Source organism: Pleurodeles waltl, chromosome 10, assembly GCF_031143425.1.
Source record: "Pleurodeles waltl isolate 20211129_DDA chromosome 10, aPleWal1.hap1.20221129, whole genome shotgun sequence".
In the NCBI taxonomy this organism is placed as follows: Eukaryota; Metazoa; Chordata; class Amphibia; order Caudata; family Salamandridae; genus Pleurodeles; species Pleurodeles waltl.
In genome coordinates, this window is record NC_090449.1 from 33348270 (window position 1) to 33366225 (window position 17956).

General features: G+C 47.3%; 1 protein-coding gene across 1 annotated transcript in view; it reads right to left on the reverse strand.

Annotated features, from left to right (window-relative positions):
* LOC138260987 (myosin-4-like) overlaps positions 1 to 339 on the reverse strand; it is an 88202-nt gene extending 87863 nt beyond the window's left edge. Inside the window, exon 1 of the mRNA XM_069209555.1 lies at positions 303 to 339. The gene's annotated coding sequence lies outside the window, so the exon portion shown is untranslated. The remainder of the gene's footprint in view (positions 1 to 302) is intronic.
* Between the last annotated feature and the right edge of the window lie 17617 nt (positions 340 to 17956).

Genomic DNA, 17956 nt, shown 5'->3' on the forward strand with positions numbered 1-17956 from the left:
CTACAGTTATTTATATTTTTCTATAATGCGCATGTTTTCAGATAATGCTATTGCCCTGGATACCGCTGAAACCTTTTAGACCTTCAAGTGCAAGTATACATTCAGCAGTTAAATAAATGTGGAAAAATACACATTGCAGCTTCATTTATACAGTGAATACAAAATAAAATTGCTAAATACAGAAAAAATAGCAAAACAAATATATATGGAAAAATACAGACAGAAATGTCAATAAAATTAATGTATGATAAAAGCGGGAGCCCTGGCCAATAATTATGAAAGCACAGAAGAGTGTTACTTACGTCTGCAACTACCCAGGAGGAAAGGCCAAGATCTTCCAATCCCTAAGAAGAGAAAGCAAGTGTGAGCAGTGGCATGGGACATCCACTCCCCCCGTGGGACACATTTCTAATCCATGAATGAGTCCACGGGGGGAGACAGAGGAAAAGAATTGACGAATTGGTTCAGAGTACATCATCCTAGATCAGTGCCTTCCATCCTGTGGTCCGGGGACCCCTGGGGGTCCGCGAAGCCTCCTCATGGGGTCCGCGACTGCTTAGAAAATTAAATAATATTAATAAATCCTGGCATTGGCTCTACTTCCTGTGATTCTGAACAAATTACTTACCCTGCCTAAAATGGGTAACGTCTGGCTCTCATCTAAAATGCCTCGTTCTCATGGAAAGAACTCTATTGCCTTTGGGCTAAGTTTAGGCTATATAAAACTGCAAAAATAAATAAATAGATTTTGTTACTATGAAACTGTTAATATGTATGCTTTTATATTTCTGATTAGCAAGGACTGGGACAAGAAAGAGAATCATTCGGTAATGGGGTAATGCTGAGTTTGCTAACTCGGAGTTCAATTTATTCCTAGCCAGCGTCATGGAAGAGTACACCATAGTGCGACTAGCAGTAATGGGGATTATAGAGAAGGAACGGAGACATATAGTTGTATATTCTTCATCCACATTTTAAAATAATCGTATTCATTTTAAACATATGTGGGATTGTATTCTCTTTCGATTGTTTCATTTTTCTCTGACCTGCAGTCAATGGCTGTATGCTGTCGCTTCCGCTGAAGCCTTAGTTAATTATTTCCAGTTTCTGTAGAGCTAGGTATCTCTTTCTGGCTACTTCAGAGTGCTAGGTGAAGGGTAGAAGGAGGGAGCTAGCGTGCAATTAGTGAAGGGAGCTTCACAGTCCTATTTCTTTAAGGAACTTAGTTGAATGCACAATGCAACAGTTCAGTTTCCATTACTCCAGTCAATCTAACTAACAAACTCTCATATCCGCGGCTCAAATGAACTCATAATAATACTAAAACTGTACTCATTATTTCCCGATACTAATCCATCACTAATTCTTGTTGGGTTCCAGAGTAGCGTGCTACTCACCGAAAAGCGCTTTGACGCCTCGTCAGGGGTTGTAAGCGCTATATAAATACTATTACAATCTATTACAAATTACAAAATTAGGAGCCCAGCTTTCAGTAATGACTCATTAGGGGGTCCCCAGATTTCAATAATGATTGGGTGTGACTTCCCAGATTCCAGTAATGATAAAGTGGGAGTCCACAGAAGTCAAAAGGTTGGGAACCACTGTCCGAGAACCTCAATATCCGCTCTCACTGTGGGACCATGAAAGTTACACAAGGCGGGATCCCTAGAGTTTTTGAGAAGGACTATGTCTATTGTAGTGTCTTGGGGGGCGGGGCTAAGAATAGAGTATTAAACATGTGTAAGGGGAAGCATGTGACTTAGTTTTTCACTGCTTAGACCTACTCTCAAGCCTTTTTAAGCCACATAAGAGCCTTTGATATGTCAGACAGTGGCATGTGTTGGAGGAGGGGCTTGATAGGTCTGCCTTGACAAAGCTTCTGCATCAAACCTATTGTTATCCATTCTTTATCATAGACATGGAGTGCACTTTAGCTCAGTCCCGCGGTACATTCCGCACACCCTGCACACCCCACAGCCCTGCACGGGTTCCTCACAGGTTATACACACAAACTGCACGCTTGACACGCGGTCTGCACGTGTAAGCACTGCCCAAAAGATAATGCGTAACATACCACGCACGGCAGCACAGCAGCACACACTACATGCACGATTGCATGTTCTGCACTCCATCAGGACAGAGATCACGAGAGTCGCGACATGCTTCCGTAGACAGGAAACGGATGTGGGGCGCACCTATCAAAGGGTCCCGCCTGCGCCAGAAGCGTGGGAGGTGTGGGTCCATACTCCGTGGCACACATCAGTTGCCCCTGGGCACACGAGTGGCCACCTCAGAATGATAGCCATCTGTGCAAGGGTGTAACACAGGCCCCTGCGGGAGGGGCAACTCTTCAGGCCCCTCTTGCCCATGGTCAGTGAATATCTGTGAGGTATGTGAAACTCGGGGCTCCTCTTCAGATTCTGCAAGGGGGCATAATTTTGCATCACGCCACAGCCTCTATGAGCTATAACCATGCAGCAGAGGGATGGACGCCCGATGCCCACCTTACGCTCTTACAAGGAAGGTGTGTAAAACATCTGTGGAGGTCTTTACACAGGCAGGAACCCATGCCCGCACAGGCCAACGAAGGAGTAAATGGGGGTGTCTTTACTGTCTCCTCATCCACACTCCTGGGGTCCTTCGTTAAAGCCAGGCTGTCTGTGCTCCCCTCGGGGAGATGCGGGGAGCAGAGAGAGCGGGAGCACGGCACCATGGCCGAGAACAAGTGGAAACTCACCCTCTCTCTTCACCTCTGTCTCTCTCCTCCCCTCTGCCCATCCCTCTCTCTCTTCACCACTGCCTCTGCTTCTCTAGCATCACTCCAGGTGTACCCTCCAGATCTCATCAGTGCTCTCTCCCACCACTCTCTCTCTCTCTCTCTCTCTCTTCACCTCGGTCTCTCTCCTACTCTCTTCCCCTCTGCCCTCCCCTCTCTCCCTCTCTTTCTTCGCACTGCCTCTACGTCTCTAGCATCACTCCAGGTGTACCCCTCCAGATTTCATCAGTGCTCTCTTTCACCACACACACACTCTCTCTCTCTCTCTCTCTCTCCCACTCTCTTCCCCTCTGCCCACCCCTCTCTCCCTCTCTCTCTTCACCACTGCCTCTGCGTCTCTAGCATCACTCCAGGTGTACCCTCCAGATCTCATCAGTGCTCTCTCCCACCACTCTCTCTTTCGTCACCTCTGTCCCTCTCTCCTCTCTCTCTCTCTCTCTCTCTGTTCAACTCTCTCTCTCTCTCTCTGTTCACCTTTCTCTCCCCCCCCTCTCTCTCTCTCTCTTTTCACCTCGGTCTCTCTTCTCCCCTCTCTCTTTCCATCTGTTCACCTCTCTCTCCCTCTCTCTCTCCACTCTTTCGCTATCTCTCTTCCTCTCCCTCTCTTCCCTCCTCCCTCCCTCTTTCTCTCCTTCTCTTTCTCTCTCTCCTTCTCTGTCTCTCCACCTCTCTTTCCTTCCCTCTCTTCTCTACCCCTCCCTCTCACCATCTCTCTTTCTCTCCTTCTATCACTCTTCCTGTCTACCTTTTCATCGCCATCCCTCTCTCTTTCTCCCCCTCTCGCTCTTCCTCTCTCTTTCCCTCTCTCACAAGCTCTCTCTCTTCCTCTTTTCTCTCCCCCTTCCCTCCCTTTTGCCATCTCTATTTTTCCCCCTCTCTCTTTCTCAGCCCCTCTCTTCTCCATCTCGTTCTCCATCTACATAAGTCTCTCTCCCTCACAACTCCTCTCTTTCCATCTCTCTTCATGCGTGTCTCGCTACCTCTCTGTCCCACCCTCTCTCCCCCAACTCTCTTCGGTTCTTTCAGTCTCTCCCTCCCCTCTCTCTAGCTCTCTCCCTCTGACTCTCTTTCCCATTCTTTCCCACTCTCTTACTATCTCCGTCCCTCCAATTTCTCTCTCCTTCTCTTCCCTCCCTATTTTTTCTTTCTCCCCCTCCTTTCACTTTCTCTCTCTCTTTCTCCACTTTCTTTTCTCCAATCTGTCTCTCTCTCTCTCTCTCCACTATCTCTCTCTGTCTTCACCTCTCTCTCTCCCTTTTCTCTACCTCTCCGCTTTTCTCTTACTCTCTCTCTCTCCGTCTTATCTCCCTCCACGGTCTCTCTCTCTCGCTTTTCACCTTTCTCTCTCCACCTTTTTCTCTTTCTCTCTCACGCTCTCTTCACCTCTGCCTCTCTCTGTCTTCACCTCTCTCTCTCTTTCCACCTCTGTCTCCTTCTCCCTTTACCCCTCTCTCTCTCTTCACCTGTCTCTCTCTTTCTTCGCCCCTCTCTCTCTTTACCTCTTCCTCTCTCCCTCTCTAGCATCATTCCAGGTCTACCCCGCCAGATCTCCATAGTGCTCTCTCTCTCTTCACCTCTGTCTCTAACTCTTCCTCTCTCTCTCTTTTCGCCTCTCTACTCTCTGTCCTTCCCTCTCCCCCTTCCCCCTCTGTCCCCCTCTCTCCCTCTCTAGCATCGCTCCAGGTGTCCCCCCGCCAGATCTAATCAATGCTCTCTCTCTCCTCTCTGGTTCTCTCTCTTTCTCTTCACCTCTGTCTCTCTCTCTCTCTGTCTTCACCCCTCTCTTTCTTTACCTCTGCCTCTCTCCCTCTCTAGCATCACTCCTGGTGTACCCCGCCAGATCTCCATAGTGGTCTCTCTCTCTCTCTCTCTTCAAGTCTGTCTGTAACTCTTCTTCTTTCCCTCTCTCTCTCTCTCACGCTCTCTCTTTTCCTCTCTCCCTCTCTGTCCTTCCCTCTTCCCTTCTCTCCCTCTGTAGCATCACTCCGGGTGTAGCCCTGCCTGACCTCCGCAGTGGTCTCTCTCTCTCTCTCTCTCTCTCTCTCTCTCTCTCTCTCTCTCTCTCTCTCTTCAAGTCTGTCTCTATCTCTCTCTCTGTCTTCACCCCTCTCTCTCTTTACTTCTGCCTCTCTCCCTCTCTAGCATCACTCCAGGTGTACCCCTCCAGATCCCATCAGTGCTCTCTCCCACCACTCTCTCTTTCTTCACCTCTGTCCTCTCTCTTTCTCTCTCTCTCTCTGTTCACCTCTCCCCCCCTCTCTCTTTCTCTTCACCTCGGTCTCTCTCCCACTCTCTTACCCTCTGCCCACCTCTCTCTCCCTCTCTCTCTTCACCACTGCCTCTGCTTCTCTAGCATCACTCCAGGTGTAACCCTCCAGATCTCATCAGCTCTCTCTCTCTCTCTCTCTCTCTCTCTCTCTCTCTCTCTCTCTCTCTCTCTCTCTCTCCACCTCTCTCTCTCTCTCTCGCTCTCTCTCTCTTCACCTCGGTCTCTCTCCTACTCTCTTCCCCTCTGCCCACCCTTCTCTCCCTCTCTTTCTTCGCACTGCCTCTGCGTCTCTAGCATCACTCCAGGTGTACCCCTCCAGATCTCATCAGTGCTCTCTCCCACCACTCTCTCTCTCTCTCTCTCTCTCTCTCTCTCTTCACCTCGGTCTCTCTCCTACTCTCTTCCCCTCTGCCCACCCCTCTCTCCCTCTCTTTCTTCGCTCTGCCTCTGCATCTCTATCATCACTCCAGGTGTACCCTCCAGATCTCATCAGTGCTCTCTCCCACCACTCTCTCTTTCGTCACCTCTCTCTCTCTCTCTTCACCTCGGTCTCTCTCCCACTCTCTTCCCCTCTGCCCACCTCTCTCTCCCTCTCTCTCTTCACCACTGCCTCTGCTTCTCTAGCATCACTCCAGGTGTAACCCTCCAGATCTCATCAGTGCTCTCTCCCACCACTCTCTCTCTCTCTCTCTCTCTCTTTCTCTTCACCTCGGTCTCTCTTCCCCTCTGCCCACCTCTCTCTCCCTCTCTCTCTTCACCACTGCCTCTACGTCTCTAGCATCACTCCAGGTGTACCCCTCCAGATTTCATCAGTGCTCTCTTTCACCACACACACACTCTCTCTCTCTCTCTCTCTCTCTCCCACTCTCTTCCCCTCTGCCCACCCCTCTCTCCCTCTCTCTCTTCACCACTGCCTCTGCGTCTCTAGCATCACTCCAGGTGTACCCTCCAGATCTCATCAGTGCTCTCTCCCACCACTCTCTCTTTCGTCACCTCTGTCCCTCTCTCCTCTCTCTCTCTCTCTTTTTCACCTTTCTCTACCCCCCTCTCTCTCTCTCTCTCTTTTCACCCCGGTCTCTCTTCTCCCTCTTTCCATCTGTTCACCTCTCTCTACCTCTCTCTCTCCACTCTTTCGCTATCTCGCTTCCTCTCTTCCCTCCTCCCTCTTTCTCTCCTTCTCTTTCACTCTATCTCCTTCTCTCTCTCTCCACCTCTCTTTCCTTCCCTCTCTTCTCTACCCCTCCCTCTCACCATCTCTCTTTCTCTCCCTCTATCACTCTTCCTGTCTACCTTTTCCTCGCCATCCCTCTCTCTTTCTCCCCCTCTCGCTCTTCCTCTCTCTTTCCCTCTCTCACAAGCTCTCTCTCTCTTCCTCTCTTCTCTCCCCTTCCCTCCCTTTTGCCTTCTCTCTTTCTCTCCCTCTCTCCATCCCTCTCTCTGTCTTTTTCTCATACTTTCTCCCTCATTCTTCTTCCTCTTTCTCAGCCCCTCTCTCCTCCAACTCGTTCTCTATCTATATAAGTCTCTCTCCCTCACAACTTCTCTCTTTGCATCTCTCGTCATGCGTGTCTCGCTACCTCTCTGTCCCACCCTCTCTGTCCCCACTCTCTTCAGTTCTTTCAGTCTCTCCCTCCCCTCTCTCTAGCTCTCTCCCTCTGACTCTCTTTTTTCGTTCTTTCCCACTCTCTATCTCCCTCCCTCCAATTTCTCTCTATTTCTCTTCCCCTCCCTATTTTCTCTCTTTCTCCCCCTCCTTTCCCTTTCTCTTTTTCCACTTTCTTTTCTCCAATCTGTCTCTCTCTCTCTCTCCACTATCTCTCTTTGTCTTCACCTCTCTCTCTCTCCCTTCTCTCGACCTCTCCGCTTTTTTCTTGCTCTCTCCGTCTTATCTCACTCCACGGTCTCTCTCTCTCGATTTTCACCTCTTTCTCTCTCCACCTTTTTCTCTTTCTATCTCACGCTCTCTTCACCTCTGTCTCTTTCTGTCTTCACCTCTCTCTCTCTTTCCACCTCTGTCTCTTTCTCTCTTTACCCCTCTCTTCACCTCTGTCTCTCTCTGTCTTCACCCCTCTCTTTTTACCTCTGCCTCTCTCCCTCTCTTCCATCACTCCAGGTGTACCCCGCCAGATCTCCATAGTTCTCTCTCTCTTCACCTCTGTCTCTAACTCTTCCTCTCTCTCTCTTTTCGCCTCTCTACTCTCTGTCCTTCCCTCTCCCCCCTCCCGTCTCTGTCCCCCTCTCTCCCTCTCTAGAATCGCTCCTGGTGTGCCCCCGCCAGATCTAATCAATGCTCTTTCCTCTCTAGCTCTCTCTCTCTTCACCTCTGTCTCTCTGTCTTCACCCCTCTCGCTCTTTACCTCTGCCTCTCTCCGTCTCTAGTATCACTCCAGGTGTACCCCGCCAGATCTCCATAGTGGTCTCTCTCTCTCTCTTCAAGTCTGTCTGTAACTCTTCTTCTCTCTCTCTCTCTCTCTCTCGCTCTCTCTCTCTCTCGCTCTCTCTTCACCTCTCTCCCTTTCTGTCCTTCCCTCTTCCCATCTCTCCCTCTCTAGCATCACTTCGGGTATACCTCTGCCTGATCTCCACAGCGGTCTCTCTCTCTCTCTCTCCCTCCCTCTTCAAGTCTCTCTCTCACTCTCTCTCTCTCTCTCTCTCTCTCTCTCTCTCTCTCTCTCTCTCTCTCTCTCTCTCTCTCTCTCTCTCTCTCTCTCTCTCTCTCTCTCTCTCTCTCCCTCTCTCTCTCTCTGTCCTTCCCTCTCCCCCTCTCTTCCTCTCTAGCATCATTCCTGGTGTACCGCGCCAGATCGCCACAGTGGTCTCTCTCTCTCTTTCTTCAAGTCTGTCTCTTACTCTTTCTCTCCCTCTCTGTCTTCGCCCCTCTCTCTCTTTACCTCTACCTCTCTCCCTCTCTCGCATCACTCTTGGTGTACCCTGCCAGATCTCCATAGTAGTCTCTCTCTCTCTTCAAGTCTGTCTGTAACTCTTCTTCTCTCTCTCTCTCTCTCTCTCGCTCGCTCTCTCTCTCTCTCTCTCTTCGCCTCTCTCCCTCTCTGTCCTTCCCTCTCCCCCTCTCCAGCATCGCTCCAGGTGTACCCCTTCCTGATCTCCACAGTGGTCTCTCTCTCTCTCTCGCTTCTCCAATGGACCAATAATCACATTACAGCTGCTCCCTCTAAGGAGTCACCTTGCGACCCTCATTAGAACTCGGCTCTCAGGTTTGCCCTAGTTAGTCCCATGCTCTGACGTGGTTAGTTGTTTAGTTTTTACCACAACAATTAATCTGTGGTGTTAGCAAAGAAAGAACGGAAAAGACAAAGCCACTTACCCACCAGAGTGCGGTGCACCATGTAAGGCAGCTCTCCTCTTATATAGCGCCCTGGATGCGGCGGGACAACAGCTGGGCACTATGTATGGAAAGCACAGGCCCGTTATCCATCCACGGGACCAGATTCCAGTTTGTAATTAACGTTATTAATAACTATAAATCCTGTCACTCACTTTATACCTCCAGTCAAAATTCGCCGACGGGGCACTTTTTGCTTTCTCGGGTGCACGGCGCAGCCCCAGGGGCAGAATTTTCCGTGGATGCCGAAGGGGCTGTTCAAGGGAGGCCGGGCATGCTTGCCGCGTCTTCGGAGCACATGCTAGGATGAAAGGATACAATTTCTAATTTGTAAAGACTTAGGCATTCAAGCAGAGCCCGAGGGATTAGCTCCAGAGCTGATGTCTAAGTGGCACACCGTTGAATTCAGCTGATACTAGTTATCTGAGGATGACCACAGTAGGGACATTTAGCAGGGGCGCACCTTTAAGTGACAGCCAGTGCTGTCACCCATCACACGAGCTGCTTTCAAGGTGAATGCTGAACTGGTGACAAAAACAGCAGAGCCTTCCTCCCACCTCCTCAGCCAATATTCCAGGGCAAACGTGCGCCAGTCTTGTAAAGTTAGGCTGCACGTGGGACTAATCTTGGTCATTGAGATTTGGAATTGACAGCCATGGGAGGGGGGCGAGGGGGTGTTCCACCGTCCACTCCCACCCCCCCCCCAAAACATGTATTCTGTACTAAATAGTTGGGCACAAGCGCTTTCAGTCTTGTAATGTCCTGCTTTTGATATAATGCGTTTTAACAATATATCCCCGTATGATTGTTGGGAAATCTTAAGATCACCCCCCAGTCATACGGACCAAACACGACCCTGTTGACAGAGGGAAAGTCTAAGAATGTCCTACAATTCAGGCAGTGAAACTAACAAAAACAAGCATTTGCAATACAATGGGTCTCGAGTTTGCTCAAGTAAGAGCTATTAGCGTTGTAACTTCCTAAATGGACTTTTCTTGCCACATAAATTGAAAATGAAATGTAAAACAGTTGACATAGGCAAACCGATTCAAAGCGCCGTGGCCGCCATGAGCGCAAAGGAGAGACACAAAAGGTTAAAGAAGTTCGGTTGCAGTCAAATGTATCGGCAATCGTGCAATTATACACGTCATAGGGTCGATAGCCAAGGCGGTAATAAAACTGCTCCAAGGAGGGACAAATGTAAAGTATTTACCAGTGATGACAAATGATTTTTGAAAGGCAAGCCCAAGAACGAGTGTTATAAATGGGGTCTGTAGTTCACATTCGGTTTGCACCCTGTGCAAGTAGGGACCCTCACTCTAGTCAGGATAAGGGAGATACCCAGCTCAGATAACCCCTGCTGCGCCAATTGGAGTTTGTCACGAGCAGTCATGCTTATCTCAGAAACAATGTGTGAAGCATTTGCACATAACACACAGTAATACAGAGAAAACACTACGAAAAAAAGGACACCACACCAGTTTTAGAAAACTAGCCAATATTTATCTATGTAAAACAAGACCAAAATAAGAAGAATCCAACAATAATTAAGAGATTAATTTTGCAAGAGTTAACCTAAAAATACAGTTACTTGAAGTTGATAGCTCAGTCTGGGGCTATCATGGCATCGTGAACAACAAATCCAACAGTTCATGCCAGCCGCGGCGTCGCGGGCCAGCTACGGTGTCAGGAAGACCCTCAAAGGGTACCTTGGAAATGTAGGGCATCGTGATCCTTGGGGTGAGATCCAGAGTGCGGAGTTGCTGGTGTTGGTTCCGGAGGTTGGTGTGGGGGTCATCGGGCCCTTGAAGTCAAAAGTGTTGCAGATTGAACTTGGGGCTAATGACGAAGTCAGTGGCGCTGGTGTGGATGACGGCGGGGCTGCGGTGTGAAGCAGGACAGCGCGGCGTGCAGCACCCACAGGTCACGGTGCAGGCAGCGGCTCGGTGATGGCATCCTGTGGCTTCGGTGAGACCAGGGCTGCAGTCTGAAGCGGGACGGTGTGACGTGCTGTGTCTCCAGGTCACGGTGCAGGCAGCGGTGTCACTGTTGCTGAAGCACTGTCGTCGGGTGGGCCCAAGGCGGCGGTGCGGCGCGGGCTCTGTGCGATGCCTGCGGGTCGTGGAGCTGACAGGGGCATCTGTTGATGACAGTGGAGTCGATGGCGCTGGTGTCGGTGGACCGGGGCTGCGGTGTGGGACGGTGCTTTGTGCACCTCACAAGCTGTGTCCACAGGCCACGGTGCAGGCAGTGGCGTCGGTGTCAGCATGGAGTTTCGTCGCTGGGGATGCCAAGGCTGCGTTTTTTTGCGAAGCGGAGTGTGGGGCCCACAGGTCACAGTTCAAGCAGTGGCTCGAGACGGTGTTATGAGACCAGGGTTGCGGTGCGACATGGAACAGGGCTCCTTGTGGCGACGTCAGGTCACGGTGAAGGCAGCAGCATCATTGACAGCATCACAGTGGTTTTCCTTCTGTTGCAGCACAAAACACACAGTTCCCAGTGCTGTAGGCAGATGAAGCTGGAGTCTTTGATATCCCTGAGACTTCCAACAGGAGGCATACGCTACTCCAAAGCCCTTGGAGAAACTTCACAGGCAGAATACACAGCAAACTCCAGTCTTTTCGCTCTTTAGGGCAGAAGCAGCAACTGGAGGCCAACCCAGCAAAGCACACACAGCAAAGGGGCATTACTCCTCCTCCAGCTCTTCAGCTCTTCTCCTTGGCAGACGTTCCTCTTGATCCAGAAGTGTTCTAAAAGCCTGGGGTTTTGGGTCCACTACTTACCCCTTTGTGACTTTGAAGTAGGCAAATTTCAAAGAAAAGTCTCTGTTGTTGACAAGATCCTGCCCCAGGCACACACCAGGGGGTCGGAGACTGCATTATGTGAGGGCAGGCACAGTCCTTTCAGGTGTAAGTGACCACTCCTCCCTCCACTCTAGCCCGGGAAACTCATCAGGATATGCAGGCTCCACCCTAGATCCCTTTGTGTCACTGTCTAGAAGGAATTCACAACAGCCCAACTGTCAGTCTGACCCAGACGTGGAATACACAAGCAGAAAGAGGCACAGAATGGTTTAAGCAAGAAAATGCCCACTCTCTAAAAGTGGCATTTTCAAACTGAAATCTAAAAACCAACTGTACCAAAAAGTGTATTTTTAACTTGTGAGTTCAGAGACCCCAAACTCCATATTTCTATCTGCTCCCAATGGGAAACTCCACTTAAAGATATTTAAAGGCAGTCCCCATGTTAACCTATGAGATGGATAGGCCTTGCAACAGTGAAAACTGAATTTGTCAGTATTTCACGGTCAGGACATGTAAAACACATTAGTACATACCCTACCTTTAACATACACTGCACCTTGCCCATGAGGCTACATAGCACCTACCTTAGGGGTACCTTACACGGACAAAAAGGGAAGGATTGGGCCTGGCAAGTGGGTACAATTGCCAGGACGAATTGGCAATGCAAGACTGAACACACAGACACTGCAGTAGCAGGTCTGAGACATGTTTACTGGGCTACTTATGTGGGTGGCATAATCAGTGCTGCAGGCCCACTAGTAGCATTTGATGTACAGGCCCTGTGCACACATAGTGCACTTTACTAGGGACTTATTAGTAAATCAAATATGCCAATCATGGATAAACTAATCATCAATACAATTTACATAGGGAGCACATGCACTTCAGCACTGATCTACAGTGGTAAAGTGCACAGAGACAATAAACCAGCAAAAACAGATCAGAAAAAATAGGAGGACGTAGGCAAAAAGTTTGGGGATAACCCTGCAAAAAGGGCCATTTCCAACAACAAGTGATAGTGATGGGCATGCGGTGGGCATGGTTACAAGCCCACAGAAAGACTACAACAGGCCAGAGTGCTTGCACGCTCTACCTCACGAGTATTTGCAACAGATTAGAGGTTGGTGAGCCACTGAAGGATCAAGCAATTTGTTTAGACCTGGCTCTGTTCACAAGGAGCTGAGCCTCCATGTGCCTTATTCCGCCCATCCTATTACCTCAGTCCCCAAAGTGTTATCACCTCTCCCCCTTCAATCAGAGGCTTTGCTCAGCACTGCGCCCTGTGCATTTTGCAGATGGACTGAAAACTTTGCAGAGTGCTTCCTGTGAAAGTGATCTGAGGCTGATGCTGTGCTAATGATTGTTCTCTCAACACTTTCACAGCACACTACAGGATCCTAATGGTGAGACCATAGGAAGTACTGCTCCCTCTCCAGGAAGGATAAAAAAGTTCAAAAAGCAGACACAGTGTGGACTCGTTGTGAAAGTTTGCCTGCAGGTGAACCCTACACTTTACTTGTGTCATGTGAACTCTATGGGCTCTCCCAGACCTTGGTTTCGGTAATGCTCTGAAGGTGATGGGCTCCTCCTGAAATCCCTTGGCATTGGTCTCTTTCTCAAGTCAGGGGAAGTAGGAGATGTCAAGATTAAAACAGAGTTCCATGCCTTCCCCTAACTTAACTTTTATTTAAGAAATACCTCTTGTTTCAACCAAGGCTGGACTGGGAAGCCAAAACAGCCCTGGCAAATCTTGTCAGACCGGCCCCAATAGCGTACATAGCGAGCAAGCCTGACTACTACAATGGGATTTGGGGGGTTCTCCCCTCAAGTGAATGTGGGAAAAAATGCCAAAAAAGGTGCATTCTACAACACATTTTTCATTATATATTCAATTGTATTCGTTTTTAAAACATAGTAAATGATGACCTTGCAGTGCACCAGGATACAACAACCTTTATTGGGATTCTTCAATGACTCCCTCACAATCACCCTCTTTACATCACACACATACAGAGACATTTAATCATACGTGTGTAAATCTGTGTATAGAAAGTGTTATGTAAGACAAGGTGTAGGATCCACATGTCATCCATTCTGGTAGGTATTTTGTAAGAGTGCTTGGCCTGGGGAAGAATAAACTCAAGATTCAGGATGTAACACAGTGATTAGGTTTGACTTTACTAATGAGAATCTTTTTCTATCTGAAAAAACCTTTTTAGCAAAATTAGGATAATCAAAGCCTGGGGAAATAAACATACATTTCTAACCTGTACAATGCAGTTTGCATGCAGCTTTTTGATTACAGTTTATAGCTCACTATGCTAGATTATGATTGTAATTTATGGACTACACATTAACGAAATGACCTCTATGACAAAAGCAGTATCCCACTGAACTATGTACATAAATACTGATCTGCAATCTGCATAGTACACATTCTTTGCAGCAGGCATATTTACACTCTGCGCTACCTTAGATCAGTCAAAACTGCTGCCACACAAAAGTCCTATCTCTTTCCAGCAGGTCAATTAATCACCAGAGTTATGTTGGCACTTTAATTGCTGCCTTTAAACTGCTAGATATTCAAGAAACTCTGCAGTGCTTCTAAAACCGCTGCACTCTAAACAAGCATTTGAAATGCAATAGGTCTCACATTTTCTTGAGTTAGAGCTATTGGCTTTGTAAATTCAGAACTGGACTTTTCTTGCTGCATAAACTGGTCAACCCTGTCTCATAATTTTGTCTTTTCCTGCCATGTTTTGGTGGTCACTGGCGGCTACTGTAATCAGAAATCATAAGCCCAGGAGGATGGACGAGATGACTGCATAGGATGGAAAAGTATTTTCTTTTTATTTAAACAGAACGAAAATTCTTGCACGCATTCCTGCCTTGCATTTCAAGGAGCAGAGCAGCCTGAGAAGATGTATGACCCTAATAGAGGAGATAAGCAATGCCCTGTGTGCAATGTTGTGAGTTCTGGCAGCGAGGGCCCCTGGAGAGAGAGACTCAAGATGCGATTCGAGGCTAACAAGTTTCACATCATTGATTCTAGCTTTAGCTGCATTCTAGCAGAAAAGGGCATATTGTGGCTTTCGTGAGCAGTGAGCTAAACAACCGGTGTTTCTTTTGTAAAATAAGCTTATCTTAGGAGCCAGAGGCAAACGAGGACAGCACTGGAATAAAGCCAAAACAAATGTCAGCGACATGGGAGGAAATGGGAGGAACGAAAGGCTGCAATAAAACGCAGACAACTATCAGCCTAAAACATCTACACAGTGAAAGGGGAGCACCAAAGAAATAACAAAAATAGTCCGTCACTGCAACAGATAAGGAAACCAAACTGAAATAATACAGTAGTTGGCCACCGCTCTGAAACAGAAAAAGGAGGGAGAAAAAGGCATAACTCTCCATTAGCAAGCAGGAATTTTGAAAGGACACTGAAACCAATAAATGAAATTGCTTTAACCCATAAGAAATATACAAAAAGTATACACAAGTTCAAATGCTTACGCTCGCCCTAAAAACTAGCCCCCAGTAACAAAAGCGCTTGCACCTCTCTACCAGCCTTTCAGCCTCCCAGGGAAATGCCCAATGGTCAGTACAGCCAGTCCTGCCTTGGTTTCAACTTGATTTAACAAGTAATATTTGTATTTATTTAACACAGTGTACTGATTTAACTACTCAAAAATTTGTCACAGAGTCTAAGAGAGTCCAAGTGGGGAAAAGGGGATTAGGAAGGGAACAGCTGGGAAGGAGACCTGTAGGAAGCAAAAGGTTAAAACACACATCATCAAAATTACATTTCAAGAAAATCTGTACTAGGCTATGACTCTAAGCATCGTCATTCTGAAAACATGAACAACCTAAGAATAGACTTAAAATGACTAGGCTTCAAGATGACTGAATACCTGTGAAGGAATCAAGAGAGGTTAAATTAACCTTTCAAATTCAAGTACTTTCTTTAGCATGAGTATCAGGAAACAATCTAAATAAATTCTGAACCATCATATGAATCTTGTTTTAAGAATACATATCAGGAACACACAACATTTCAACTAGAACTCTGGCCTTTTTTGTTCTCGCAAAACGTTAGAACATGAATTGCGCACATTGCAGATTTTCACATAGGTGTAAAAACCTCATAGAAGGATTGTGCACCATGAATAACACAACGTAGATTCAAGGAATAAATCACGCGACTTGTCAACTCGAATACTTCCAAGTAAATGACTTAAAATGGTAGCGCTCAATGAATAACATGAATTAAAACACAAAGAAAGAATTGCGCATCTTGCCGATTCAAATGCCACCATGAAACTGCCATGGAATGGTAGCGCGCAATGAATATCACGAATTAAACACAAGGAAAGAATCACGCGTCTGCCGATTCGAATGCCACCATGAAAACTGCCAAGGAATGGTAGCGCACAATGAATATCACGAATTAAACACAAGGAAAGAATTGCGCGTCTTGCCGATTCGAATACCACCATGAAAACTGCCAAGGAATGGTAGCGCACAATGAATATCACGAATTAAACACAAGGAAAGAATTGCGCGTCTTGCCAATTCAAATGCCACGATGAAACTGCCAAGGAATGGTAGCGTACAATGAATATCAAGGGTTAAATCACCATGAAGCGAATCGCACGTCTTGCTGATTCGAAGAAGCGCATGCAAATGCCAAGAAAAGTTCAAACGCACATTCACATGCGCTAGAGTCCCGTTACTTATCATGCAAAGATTAGGCCCAAAAACTCGAGCGTCATCGATAACGGAGTCGGGGGCCCAACCCGACCTCCGTCTTACCGCCCTGATCAAGAATCACCCAGCCGAGTGAAAGGGTGAGGCCTGGAAAATCAAAATAGGTCACCAGAACAGGAGCTCAGGAAGTTGCTGCTGCTCTGCACCGGGACCTCTGAATAGTGAGCACGTGGAGCTGGGCTGGCTCCCTTTTATAGAGTCTTGGCCCAGCCCACAACCACACCCAGGCATGCTGCAGGGAAAGCTTCTAGAAGGTCCTGGAAAGGGACCACACCCTGACACTCTCTGAAAGCCTGCAGCAATACATTGCAAATGAACAGTATTTATAAGCACCTTAAAAATAAGTCTTCAGGATTGAACTCTGCAATGCAAAAGGTTAAACAACAACATATCAGCACAATGCATAAATTACGTTATCTTGAGAGTGCTGGGTTTTTGCATTCTAGTCGCCCGTAGAGCGCGCACTGCCCTGGTGTTGACAGTACTGCCCTCTCCCAGATGCGCTCTAGGGCCTGGTTTGTCTGGATTGAAACAAAGAAAGCGTCTCACAAGTATTAGAGCATGAATATCAGATGTGGAAACCCATGAGTTACTTTCAGGGCCACAACCTTTCCATGAGATTAAGTACCATAGGTTACGCCCTCTCAGTTTAGAATCCAACACTTTCTTGACTTGTATTCTTCTTCCCCCTGTACTAGAACAGGAGCTGGATGAGGGCGGCCCTTCTGGATTGCCCTTTTCAAGAGTGAAGTGTGGAACACTGGATGAATCTGTAATGATCTTGGCAATTGCAGTTTATAGGTCACATGATTGAATTGCTGAAGGACAGTGTAAGGACCTATGAATTTGGGGTTGAAGTTGTGCTTCTTCTTGAAGTCTATATTTTTTGTGGAAAGCCACACTTTGTCACCTGGTTGATACTGCGGTCCTTCACAATGTTTATTGTCATAATGCTTTTTCTAAATGCTGTTGAATCAGTTTCTGGGTTTGATGCAAATGTTGAATTGTTTCTGACACAGCTGGAGTAAGAGAACTTTCTTGAGGGATTGTGATGGGCAAGGTGTCAGGATGATAGCCAAACAACCCCAAAAAGGGTGTAAAGCCAGTAGAAGTGTGGAATGAGTTATTGTAGGCTAACTCAGCTAACCAGAGCATTGATGTCCAAGAATGAAGTGCTTTTTCAGCGCAAGCATGTAGGTATTGCTTCAAAGTCTGATTTAGTCTCTCCGTTTGACCATCTGTTTGAGGATGGTGGCTAGTAGATAGTGTAGACGTCACTTGGAGTGTTTTACACCTTGTCTTCCAGAAATTGGAGGCAAATTGCGACCCCCGATCAGAGAGGATCACTTTAGACAGTCCATGATAACGAATCACTCTATTCAGTAAAATAGTTGCCAGTTCACTAGAGGTGGGCAATTTCTTACAGGCAATGAAATTTCCATATTTCGTGAGACTATCTACTACCACCAGAATTACTGAATGCTGTTGAACCTCTGGCAGACCGGTAATAAAGTCTAAAGAAATGTGCTCCCACAGACGACTTGGGGTTGGGAGTGGGTGTAACAACCCTTTCGGTTTTGAATGACTTGTTTTAGTGTGAGCACAGACTTCGCAGTTGTTTACCATTGCTTTTACATCTTTTGTTAGGGTAGGTCACCAAAAATAGCATTGGATTAATTCAAGAGTTTTAGGAGTACCTGGGTGACCTGCCGTAGGTATAACATGCAACCAATGAAACACTATCTTGCGAAGTTTGGTAGTGGCCACGAACAAACAAGCGTCATGAAAGGGTAGTCCTTGCTTGATTGACCTTTTGGGATCTGCTTGTGCCCACGTCTGCCATTTCTCAACAGTGAAAGAATTGCGGATGTCTTCAAAGAAATCTTCAGTTTTTATGATACATAAGACCTTGTCAGGAGCAATGATAGCTCTGGAGGTTTAAATTGCAGGCAACTTGGTAGACTCTTGGCGGGACAAAGCGTCAGCTTTGCGATTATCTT